Source organism: Artibeus jamaicensis, unplaced genomic scaffold (genome assembly GCF_021234435.1).
Source record: "Artibeus jamaicensis isolate MK-2021 breed Jamaican fruit bat unplaced genomic scaffold, CSHL_Jam_final scaffold_1283, whole genome shotgun sequence".
NCBI lineage: Eukaryota > Metazoa > Chordata > Mammalia > Chiroptera > Phyllostomidae > Artibeus > Artibeus jamaicensis.
Window position 1 is genome coordinate 17,984,828 of NW_026522028.1, and position 13,197 is coordinate 17,998,024.

Below are 13,197 nucleotides of genomic sequence, written 5' to 3' on the forward strand. Positions count from 1 at the left end.
CCGCCCCGCCGTTTCCGTAACGCTTACGCGCGTGGAAAGCGGACAAAGACGTTTTCCCACGCAGTTGTGCCCCGCCCCTTTCCCTCCAACTCCGCCCTTGTAGTGATTGACGTAGGCGTGTAACGGGTATCTTTCTCGCTCTAAGCAGCTTCGCTGGTGACTTAGCTTCGCTTTTTCAGCTGGGCAGGCACATGCGGTTGGATCTTTAGCCTCCTCCTCAAACGCAATCAAAACTAGCCCGGGCCATCTAGGTCCAACTACCAATTTGCAGGGAATGCGGAGGATGGAGGGAAAGTGTTAAAGGAGGAACACGGGATACAGGCAGCACAATCTAGGCTGTGAGAAACCACAGGGCAAATGACATTGTTTATTCAAATAAATTGCAAGGAAGGGGAGAAGGGGAACCTTATAGATTAAAAACAATTTAAGAGACATAAGGCATGGCCATTTGTGAATTTTATTTGGGTCCTAAGTCAAACAAACATTGGGAAAAATGTATGATTTCATAAGGATTGGAAATTCGAGCACTGGAAAGATCATGAAATTAGGGAATTGTTAAATTAAAAAAATTTTTTTTCAGCGTGGTAGGATACACAAACTCTACCATCTTAACCATTTGTAAGTGTACAGTTCAGTAGTGTCAAGTACACTTAGTTTGTTATGCAACCAGTCTCCCTCTTCATGTTGCAAAACTGAAATTCTGTGCCCATTAAACAACTCATTCTCCCTTCCCCCCAGCCCTTGGCAATCCAGCTACTTTCTGTATGAGTTTGATTACTTCAGCAACCTCATTTAATGGAATTGTACCGTATTTGTCTTTCTTAGTTCACTTACCAAACGTCCTCGAGGTTCACTCATGTTGTAGAATGTGTCAGAATTTCTTTAAAATTCTGCCTTAAGAAAGGCTACCTTTAAAAAGGCTGAATAAGCTTGCATGGAACTGAAGAGCATTATGCTAAGTGAAATAGGCCAGGCAGTGAAAGACAAATACCATATGATCTCAACTTTAACAGAAAACTAAACAACAAAACAAATAAGCAAGCAGAATATAACCAGAGACGCTGACATTAAGAACAATCTGATAGTAACCAGAGGGGAGGTGGGAGGGGATAACAGGGGAAGAGGGGAACGATTTGCAGGAACAACTACAAAGGACACATGGACAAAACAAAGGGGGGCATGGAATCAGGGGAGGGAGGTAGGGATGGCCTGGATTGGCGGGGAGTGGTGGGGGGTAAATGCAGACAACTGTACTTGAACAATAAAACAATTTAAAAAAAGAAAAAGGCTGAATAACATTCCATTGTATGTAATACTTTATTTTGTTTATCCGCTCTTCTGTTGATGCACATAGCCATTGTTAAATTTTAAATTGTGATAACGGGGTGCGTGTGTGTGTGTGTGTGTGTGTGTGTGTGTGTAAAAGCATTCTTATCTTTTAGTCATACTGAGGTATTTACCAATGAAATGATGGAATGGATGGCAATTGCTTCACATTAATACAGGATGGGGAAAAATGGGTAGATGAAACAAACCTGGCCATGAATTGATAACTGTTGAAGCTGTGTGGTTATACTATTATGTCTGCTTTTCTACATATTTGACTTTTTCCATAATAACATGTAAACAAACGAAAAAAAAAACTGCCCAAGTGAACTACTGCCACTTTGGAGAGGGAGTTCGTGAATGTTTTTCTCAAGCACAGATTCAAGCAATCTGTTGGCAAAGGACACCGATTATTCCTCCTCCTTCCAACTTAAAAAATTATTTATTTATTTATTTATTTTTAGACAGAAGAGAAGGGAGGGAGAAAGAGAGGGAGAGAAGCATCAGTATGTGGTTGTCTCTCACTGGTCTCCTACTGGAGACCCGACCCACAACCCAGGTATGTGCCCTGAGTGGGAATCGTACTGATAACTCTTTGATTTGCAAACTGGTGCTCAATCCACTGAGCCGCACCAGTCAGGGCCCTTCCAACATTTTGAGTAGAGTAGCCTAATTCCAGTGAATATATGGGGAATGGATTATAATTCTGATGTTCCTGCTCTCTGGCTTTCCAGCCAGAAGTATATTTACAATTCAGGTCTGGGACTTGAGTTTAACAAGTCCAACCCACTTGGCTTTGTTTTTGTTTTTTTTTTTTTTTCAAAAAGCTTTATTGAGATATAATACACACAAAAATCAAATTAAAGAAACATAAAATTTGTCATTTTAACCCTTTTTAAGCGCATAATCCAGTGGCATCAATGACATTCCAACCTGTTTCCGGACTCTGGGTATCGATTCATCTTTGAAAGTTGGGAGACATCTGAGGACAAATGCCTTCCTAGGATTTTTTAAGTCAGCGAGAAGCTGCAAGAGGTCAACACTTTCCAGAAAAAGGATATTTGCTTCAAGTGTGATTGGAATGAGCCTGGCATTTCCGTCAGAAGCTTAGGTGGGGGGGGGGGGGGGGGGGGGGGAGGGCTCTAACTCCACCATCTAACAGGTAAACACCTCTGACTTCTTAGTCTTCAAGTTTCTTCGTCTCCAACAAGAATATAGTACCGACACTGCCCAAAGCAGAGGTGAGGCCCAGCCCGTTCAGCCTTACTTTTGCTTTATCTCCAAAAGCACCCACAACAGTGGTGAATAATGTATTATTCCCCAGGAAACAGTTTTTAAATTGTTCTGAAAGGAACTACTATAAAGGACACACGGACAAAACCAAGGGGGAGGGTGGAAGCAAGGAAGGGAGGTGGGTTTGTGGGGGAGGGGTGGGGAGAAAATCCAGACGACTGTAACTGAACGACAATAAAATAATTTAAATTTGAAAAAATTAAAAAATTATTCTGAAAGGTAGACTTCTTCAAAATAAAGGATGAAAAAAGACACAAATTAACTTAAAGGTAGACTCTTTCTCCATCTCTTTTTTATCCTTAACACTATGCTGATAGTAGGCCATGAATAAACATTTGCTGATTAAGACACAACCTTATCCTACACAAATCAGTCCATTTCAGTTGTGTTGTCAAATTTGTTTTTCTGCTTATTTTATTTCCACTTCGGATCAATAATACAAAAGCTATAAGAACCCCTGTGTATTTGCAAAATATCTTTTCTCCATTAATGTCATAGATTAATCGGGTATGAAAAAGATGAGGTCTTATATCACGCAGTAAAGATTCTGGCTTTGGGCCCTGGCTGACATAGCTCAGTGGATTGAGCATGGGCCTATGAAGCAAGGGGTTGCTGGTTTGATTCCCACTCAGGGTACATGCCTGAATTGCAGGCCAGGTCCCCATTAAGGGACACTGAGAGACAACCACACACTGATGTTTCTCTCCCACTCTTTCTCCTTCCCATCCCTTCTCTCTAAAAATAAATAAAATCTTTAAAAAAATATTCTGGCTTTGGGAACAGATAGATGTCTTGCCTCGATGTCAAGGGAAAGCAGAGTTTGCCACATTCAAAAATGTGCCTTTTGGGGTATCGACTATTTTAAGCTGATTATTTTCCAGAAACTTAGACTTAGGAAGAACCTTTGACCTTCCCCTTAACTGTCTAAAAGAATTCAGATAGAGGACCTGCCCCAGGAAGGGAGATATCTTCAGATGGCTAGTTTAATATAAACTAGAGTGTTAGGGAGGAACCTAGCAAAACCCTGTCAGATCAAAGTTCTCTCTGCGGGCACATTGTTAAAGATGACCCAGCAAACATTTATTTACCAAACATTTGCTTTTCCATCTCCACATGAATTGCCTTCCTGGTCTTTGAAGTCCCCCAAACACCCCTGCCCTTCGGGCCAGATTTGTCCTCAGATTTCATAGTCTTATGGAACCTCCTCGTGCACATCGGTAATAAATTTGGTCATTTTCTCCTGTGAATCTATCCCATGCTAATTTGATTAGTCCAGCCAAAGGAACTTAAAAGCATAGGAGGAAAAATTATTATTTTTTTAAAGATTTTATTTATTTATCTTTAGAGGGGAAGGAAAGGAGAGAGGAAGAGAAACGTCAATGTATGGTTGCCTTTTGTGCGTCCCCTGCTGGGAACTGGCCTGCAGGGAACCGGCCTGCAACCCAGGCATGTGCCCTGACTGGGAATCGAACTGTGAATGCCTGGTTCGCAGGCCCGCGGGGAAAAATTATTTTTATCCCCACAATGTCCTGGTTTTGCTACTTAAATGAACTAACGTACCTTTGGTCAGGGCACTTTACATCTCTAAGCCTCAGGTTCTCTGTTATGAAATGGGGATGGTAATAACTGTCCTGTTTGTAAAAAGGAAATGAAGTACTGAAATGTGGAAGGAAACCTGATATACACGGCAGGTATTAACTATCATCATTGCTTCAAGCCATTTCACAAGCATCCTTTCTACTGGGTCCTCTGGAAGACTTGTTTCATAGCGAACTCTATGCCTCTAGCCTTTTTATAAGGGTAAGGGATTTTCTCCTTTAAAGTTTATCTATCTATCCATTTATTTATTTTTGCTGGTCTTTGTGGGGACTTGGGTCTCCCCTCGGTTTCAGGCTGAGTGGTGGCCCTGCCTATTTTCCCAGAAATTGACATCGCTAACCCCAAATCCTTACTGCTACTTCCGCAACACTGCTCTGTCATCCTTAGCGGAGAGAAGCTCCGTTTTGTTTTGAAACTCACTTAACTTTTCCTACAACCCCCTACCCTGCCTTGTTGCTGTCCTCTGTTAGCTTTAGAGTCACTCCTTGACATTTGCTGAAGACATGGTTTCCTGGCCTCAACTGAGTCCTCCAAGTGTTGATGTCCCTTGCAGTGGCCGTGTGGCCGCTGGGCCCAATGCCAGCAATTCCATCTCACTTGGCTCTGTATCAGCCATCGGACCCTAAACCAGGGATGTCCAACCTTTTGGCATCTCCGGGCCACACTGGAAGAAGAAGAGTTGCTTCGGGCCACACATTAAATACATTGTGACACATCATCACACAAAAAATCTCATAACGTTTTAAGTAAATTTATGATTTTTGTGTTGGGCCGCATTCATAGCCATTCTGGGCCGCATGTGGCTTACAAGCCGTGGATTGGACACCCCTGCAGCGTCATCTGAAGTGCTTCCCCTTTGCCAACTTCAACACCAGCATCCCACTGCAGTGACAACTCACCAGTTCCCTCATTCACATGGACTCTTGTCATTGGTCCTTCTCTTCTTTCTCCCAGTCTACCAGCTCCCTGCTGCTCTCCATTTGTTTCCTCTGTGAACTAGAGGCCTGGTGGATTACGGCAACCACATTCTTTCAGGGCCCTCAACTTTCTCACTGTCTTGTCTTTCTACTCCACTCAAACACTGGTTTTGTCATAAGTATCTCTACTTACATAGTCACCAGTAGATATCCCGTAAAATTATATTTAGATATCATTGCACAATTATGGTTTCTAAACTCCACTAGGTATTCCATGACATTTGCCTGACTTGGCACTGGAATGACTTACACTGGTTGTTGAAGATTTTAACCCCTTGCCTAACCCTCGCATTTCAGTACAAACCCTTCCATTGTCCATAGTTAGACTATTTCTCCTTCAGTCCTTTCTGTGTGTTCTTCCCTTTGCTTTGACAACCTGCCGAGTCGTTTCTCAGGACCAACCATCCTACAAAAATACTCACTCATGAAGTCCTAATTGTCCTCACCCCCCCCCCCCACACACACATTTTCTTTTCTACTCGGGTATTGTTCTAGGAACCTTACTGATTCCAATAGATGTGTAGCCTTCCCTCCAGACTGTGAGTTCCTCGAAGGCAAGACCCCTGTTTTATTTTGGTCCTCTCCTCAGCGCTTCCCTTCTGCAGTTCCTGGAGTGCAAGGGGACACACAAAACGTTTGAACAAGACGGGAGGACCCACACCAGGGGCTCGGCGCGCGGAGTGGCCTAGGCTCGGTGGGGATGTGGTGTTCACCTGGGTCTCCGAAGGCTTTTGCTAAATGAGCCGAGGAGGGGAGGAGCAGTCCTGCGGCCGAGCGAGGCCCGGGGCCAAGTGCCTCTGGGGCGGAGAGTGACGGGAAGCGAGCTGTCTGTGCCCGAGGAGTCACTTTTTAGGGGCTGGTTTTGTTGCATTGCACAAACCTGGGTGCAAACCCCAAGCTCCCTACCGTGAGTCAGCGGGACAGGAGGCAGCAGGAGAGGGAAAGGTGGGCGAAGGGGACGCCGTGCACCCCGAGGCCTGCAACGGCGGTGGGAAGGACCCGGGGGAAACTCTGGGACACCCCTAGCGGCGGCCCCCTACCCAGCCGGACAGGTGAGCGCTGGCCGGCCACGGGGCGGAGCCCGTCATACCCACCAGCCACCCTCCCGGCGCCACCACCACAGAGCAGGTAAATCCTCCGCCCGGCCCTGCACCGGAACCCCCGGGCCTCCGAGTCCCGACCACCCCGCGTCCCCAGAGCCTCCCCACCCGCGCCGCCACCCCCGGAGCGCGCCTTAGGCCGGGAGCCTTTGTCCTCTCCTCGATGGCGCTGGCGCCCAGTCCAAGAGGGGCTGGCGACCAGGCGCATCCCCGCACCAAGAGCACGCAGACCCAAGGGGTTGCGGGACTGGGGCCGCTGTGAGGGTGCCCAGTGTGGTCGGATCCCGCAGGGCGGCGGCCGCGATCTGGGGTGGGTAGTGCCGTGTCTCCGGGGTGCGCTTCTTCCCGCCCCGTTTCTCCCGGGCCTCGGGAGCCCCGAGAGCCCCGAGATGGCGTTGGCGGAAGTGAAGCCCCGCGCGGAGTGAAGTGCCCTTTCTGTCCCCTCCTTGGGCCGTGCACTCCTTAAACAACTACCCTCGCGTTTTCCCCAGATCATCAGCTCCTTGGGGTACACTGTGCCTGAGTATGCTGCTGCTGCAAAACAGCTTCCTTTTTGCAACAATTTTTACAAATTTGATGTATAATTTACATGCTATAAAATGCCCCCCTTTTATATGTGCAGATCGGGGCCTGACAAATTTTAACCCATGGAACCGCTGCCCCGACCCACACATGAACCATTTCCATTACTCCAGAAAGTTCCCTCGTGTCCCTTCCAGATAATCCACACGCCCCCCCACCCCACAACTCGCTTCATTTCTATCATAGCTTAGTTTTGCCTATTCCAGAACTTCATAACATTGGATCATTCAGTAAGTACTCTTGTTTCTAATATCACGTTTTACATGGTCGTCCTCGACAAGGTATCTCTCTCGGTGCTTCCTATGTTTTCAGTTGCTTTGGGCCTGCACTGTCCAGTGTGGCAGTCACTTGCCACATGAGGCTCTGGAAATGTGGAGATTCTCAGCTGAGATGTGCTGTGAGTAAACACACCTAATTTGGGAAGACAGTGGGAAAAAAAAAAAAGACGATGTAAGCTATTTCACTAAGAAATTTTTGTAGTGATTATGTGTTAAAATGCAAATATTTAAAATACATTGGGTTAAATAAAATTTTTAAAATTCACTTCATCTGTTTCTTTTTAAATATGGCTACTAGAGAAGTCAAGACCGTAGAGGTAGCTTGTGTATTGTTTTTGTTGGACAGCAAGCAGGGCAGCCCTGCACACTCTTCATTTTACAGACAATTGGTTCTGCTCACTGCAAGTGAGAGTAAATGAAAAGTTGTCTTCACACGGGAAAAAAAATCACCTGGATTCATGGAAGTAGCCAGAAGAGACTGCTTTTTCCTGCCGTTTTAAAACTTTACTGCAAACTAACTTGTTTTTTTACCAGAGGTAAAAAAGACTTGATGTCCCTTTGGTATTTAGTGACATTTTCCAGAAGGACTTTGTAAAATAGCTAATGTGCTTTAAAGAGGTATTTTGTGCTTTTGAAAATATAGAAAATTTGTAATTGCCTACACCCCAACCACCTAAATATATTAAAATTTAACATTCTGGTGTGCTTTTGACCAGTCTTTTTTTTTTTCATGTAATTATTGTTCAAGTACAGTTTTCTGTCTTTTACTCCCATCCCAGCCCACCCCCCCGCCGTGCTCCCCACCTCCCTCCTATTTCCACCCCCTTAGTTGTTGTCCATGTGTCCTTTACACTAGTTCCTGTAAATCTTTCCCCCTTTCCCCCCGAAATTCCCTCCCCTCTCCCCTTGACCAGTCTTTTTTTAAAAAAAGATATTTTATTTACTTATTTTTAGAGGGGAAGAAGGGAGAAAGAGAGGGACAGAAACATCAATGTGTGGTTCCATCTCGTGCGCCTACTACTGGAGACCAGGCTCACAACTCAGGCATGTGCCCTGACTGGGCATCAAATCGGCGACCCTCTGGTTCATAAGCCAGCATTGTGAACATGGTGTGGCATCCACTAAGCCACACCAGCCAGGGCCTGACCGGTCTTAATTAAAAAAAAACAATAAGTGAGATAATGTTATGTTCAATTTCAAATCACACCCTTGTTTAAATGTAATTTTATTTATTCATTGTAGCAAGAGAGAAATGTTGATTTGTTGTTCCACTACTTTCTGCCTTCATTGTTGCTTCTTGTACGTGCCCTGGCTCGAAACTGAACCTGCAATCTTGGTGAATTGGGAAGATGCTCTAAGTAATTGAGCTACCTGGCCAGGCCTATATCCCACTCTTTTGTTTTAACATAAGCATATCTTTTAAAAACTGACTTGAGAGAGAGAGAAACATCGATTTGTTGTTCCACTTATTTATGCATCATTGGTTGATTCTTATATGCGCCCCCACAGGGGATCAAACCCACATTCTTGGTGCATCTGGCCAACTGAGCTACCCTGCCAGGGTTAACATAGCATATCTTACATGAAAAATTCTTAGACTTTTTCTTTTTTCTTAACATTTTATTTTTACAGAGAGGGGAGGAGAAGTAGAAAGAGGAGGAGGAAACTATCATTGTGTGGTTGCCTCTCTCGCACCCCATACTGGAGACCTGGCCCACAGCCCAGGCATGTGCCCGTACTGGCAACTGAACTGGCAACCCTCTGGTTCACAGCCCATGCTCAATCCACTGAGCTACAACAGTTGGGGTCTTTTTTATTTATTTAGAAATTCGTAGACTTTTTGACAACCACATAATGTGACTTCCCATGAATACGGTCCAGTTTTCTATGGCATTTGGGGGGTATTTTTTTGTTTTGCTAACTTTTACAAGTGGGAAATTATCTTAATAGTGTGACAGTGCTCTAATAGGGTACAATTACCGCACCACTTATTTGCCTCTTAATTGCACAGGAAAAGTGAAGTCCAAGAAGACAGGGACCTTGGCTTTTTGACCTTGACTTTTTGTTCACCCCCATATCCCGAAACCTGGGAACATGTCAAGCATGTATAAAGACATTCAGTATAACTGACATTCAGTAAACATTTGTAAGCTGATTGAATCAGTGAGGAGATGGCTCTGGAAAATGGTATAATGGCTAACTTGGGCATTCACTTGAGAATGCCCACATACCTCTACAAGGCAGGTACTATTATGATCTCCGTGTACTACATATGTAGAGAAATCAAGGTTTAGAAAAGTTGAAGAAGTTGACCAGGGTCATAGCAGTAAATGACAGAGTCAGCATTTGAATCCAGGCTCTCTGACTACAGAGGAGGGACGCTTATCACAAAAGAAGAAATCACCAGTGGGATGGGTAAGGGAAGGCTGTGGAAAAAATGACCACTATAGTAACTACCTGGGCCAGAAGGACTGGGAAGAGATGAACATTCACAAACATTTTGGATCTGTGTTCTGGGTTTGGATTGAGGATCTTTTAAGCTAAATTGAGCTTGGTGAGTAGATGACAAGGTGGCACTGAAGGAGATCAATTGTATTGTGTATTGATAGGCAGGCCTGAAGGACTCAGGGAAGCCATTTGGGATGGGACATGTATACTGTGGATGGCTTCAGTTTATTTGCCCTGGCCATGGTCAACTAGTTCAAATTAAGCTCACAGCTCAGAAGTGACATAATGTAACACCTTTAAGCTGCAATAGTTTGCTTTGAGTGGTAAGCAGAGGAAACCACAAAATCAGGATGGGCTTTCCTTTGAAGAGCACAGACAAATAAGATAAACAGGCAATTGAAAATGTCCCTACCTGATTGCATTTGTACTTAATTTCCATGTACTTACAAATTTTGTGAATTACATTAGAAAGTGGGGTTTATAGATAATAGCTTTTACTCTCTCTCTCTCTCTCTCTCTTTTTTTGCAGTTGTAATTTTGTGTTAGTGGTATTACTCAGTTGCCCGTTTACCTGTCATCCATGACTACGAAAATCATGCTGTTAAGACTTTCATGTGGCTGGTGAAATGGCAAGGGCGAAGGCACAGGTTCAAGGGAACTCAAAGTGGTACTCAAAGTAAAGAAACCCAAGTAGCTATTGGGCTCCCTCTCTACCTCTTAAACAAAAGAGTTTAAATTAAACAGCCACAGAAAATTCAAATAAAAATTTTTATGCCATAATATTTTTTTCCTGTTTGGATATTTCTGCAGGGTAAAACTGATAGGTAATGTAAAAGATTCAGTGTTCAGCATGCTTAGTTAAGGAGGATACATTTATTATTATTAATAGTGATGTTAAGTGTTGTGTACCTGAAACCTGTATGAAAAAATTTTTTTAATGATGTTAATACAAAAAATAGTGATGTTAATAGCTAACCTTTTAAAGTTCTTACTATCTGTTAATGTAGGAGTTGATTTTAACATACTCTCATTTATTTATTTTTTTCTTTTGTTTCCCTTGCCTAGAGAGATATATCTGATAAAAAAATTGCTACGATCAATGTCTGAGATTTTGCTGCCTATATTTTCTTCTAGGAGTTTTATGGTTTGGGGTCTAATGTTTAAATCTCTGACCCATTCTGAATTTGTTCTTGTGTGTGGTATCAGACGGTGGTCTAGTTACATTTTTCTGCACACATCTGTCCAATTTTCCCAACGCCATTTATTGAATAAACTATCTCTAGCCCAGTGAATGTGGTTGCTTCCTCTGTTGAATATTAATTGATTATAAAGGTGTGGGTTTACTTCTGGGCTTTCTATTCTGTTCCATTGATCTATGTGTCTGTTTTTATGCCAGTACCATGCTGTTTTGATTACTATGGCCTTATACTATAGTTTGATATTAGGTAGTGTGGTTCTTCCAACTTTTTTCTTCTTTCTCAGGATTGCTGTTGCTATGCAGGGCCTTTTGTGATTCCATATACATTTTTGAAATATTTGTTCTAGTTCTGGGAAATATGTCACTGGAATCTTGATAGGAATTACGTTGACTCTATGGATTGGTATGGGTAGTATGGACATTTTAATTATGCTAATTCTTCCTATTCATGAACATGGTATGTGCTTCTACATATTTGTATCTTCTTCAATTTATTCAGTGTCTAATAATTTTCTGAGAATGGGTCTTTTACATCCTTGGTTAGGTTTATTCCTAGGTATTTTATTCTTTTTTAAAAAAGATTTTGTTCATTTATTTTTAGAGAGAGGGGAAGGGAAGGACAAACAGAGGAGAGAAACATCAATGTGTGGTTGCCTCTCACAGGACCCCTACTGGGGACCTGGCCTGCAACCCAGGCATGTGGCCTGACTGGGAATCAAACTAGCAACCTTTTGCTTCGCAGGCCAACACTAAATCCACTGAGCCACACCAGCCAGGATGGTACTTTATTCTTTTTGAAGCAATTGTAAATGGGATTGTTTTCTTAATTTCTCTTTCTGTTAATTCATTATTGGCATATAAAAATGCAACCGATTTCTGGATATTAATTTTGTATCCTGCTACTTTGCTGAATTCATTTATCAGTTTAAGTAGTTTCTGGGTGGAATCTTTGGGATTCTCTATGTACAGTGTCCAGTGATCTGCAAATAATGACAGTTTTACTTTCTCCTTTCCAATTTATTTCTTCTTCTTGTCTAATTTCTGTGGCTAGAACTTCCAGTGCTATGTTGAACAAAGGAGTATAAGGATTGATTTTGACCACCGCCATACCAGGCATCAGTAAACATTTTCTGTGAAAGGCCAGACAGTAAATATTTTAGGTGTTGTAGGCCAGAGGTCTCTGTTATCATCGCTACCCAGCTATGCCACTGTAGAAAGTGAATAGAGATACCATAATATATAAATGAATGGGTGTGGCTATGTGCTAATAAAACTTGATTTATGGACACTGAAATTTGAGTTTCATACAATTTTAGTGTGTCATGAAATCCTATTTTGATCTTTTCGGAATCATCTAAAATGTAAAAAACATTCTTAGCTTGGGGAACCATACAAAAATAGACAAGAGAGCCAGATGTGGCCAGTGAGCCCTGGTTTGCTGACCTCTGATCTATACCTTCACTCAGTGAAACCTCAGGACTACTTACGAGATTTTTCAAAATGTTGGCATATGTAAATATTGATTTTCTAAAAAAAATAGACTTTACTTTTTAGAGCAATTTTAGCTTTGCAGCAAAACTGAGCAGAAAGTACTGAGTCCCCATAGGCAGTCTGTCCCGCAAGCACAGTGTTCCCCATTATTAGTATCCCAAACCAGGGTGATGCATTTATTACAATCAATGAACCTATGTTGACACAGTCTTATCATCCAAAGTCCATGGTTACATTAGAGTTTGCTCTCGATGTTGTACATTTTATGGGTTTGGAGAAATGTATAATGATATCTATGCACCACTGTACTCTCATACAGAATATTTTCCCTGCCCTAAAAATCCTCTGTGCTCCATGTATTCATCTCTCCCTGCCCCCATCCCCTGGCAACCACTGATCTATTTACTGTCTCCATAGTTTTGCCTTTTCTGAAGTGTCACATAGTTGGAATCCCACAGTGTGTAGCCTTTTCAGATTGGCTTCTTTTACTTAGTAATATGTGTTAAATTTCCTCCATGTCTTTTCATGGCTTGACAGCTCATTTCTTTTTAGTGCTGAATAATGTTTTAAGGGACTGGTATTTTTACTCCATTTCACAGATGAAGAAACAAGCACAGAATGGATTAGTAACTTGCCCAAGTACAGCTTGTACAGGTATAACAGTAGCGCCTGATTGCTTACAAATTTTACTATGTTGCTGAATTCCAGAGACGTTTTTTCTCATAATGAAGTTTGTCATATGATAAAGTTGGGGGTAAATGGAAAATCAGGGCAATGGAACCAGCCCCTCTTACTTTGCAGAAAATAGCCACAGCTTCCTGCATAGTGACAAAAATTAAAAATCTAAAAGATAAGACTTTGTTTCAAATATCAATATTTAGTTCAGATAGAAAAATGCAGTGTGC

General features: G+C 42.6%; 1 protein-coding gene across 1 annotated transcript in view; it reads left to right on the plus strand.

Moving 5' to 3' along the window:
* The first annotated feature begins 5,991 nt into the window (after window positions 1–5,991).
* The window catches only part of CTPS2 (CTP synthase 2), a 100,924-nt gene continuing 93,718 nt past the window's right edge, over window positions 5,992–13,197 (plus strand). The window contains exon 1 of the mRNA XM_037157461.2: window positions 5,992–6,323. The gene's annotated coding sequence lies outside the window, so the exon portion shown is untranslated. The remainder of the gene's footprint in view (window positions 6,324–13,197) is intronic.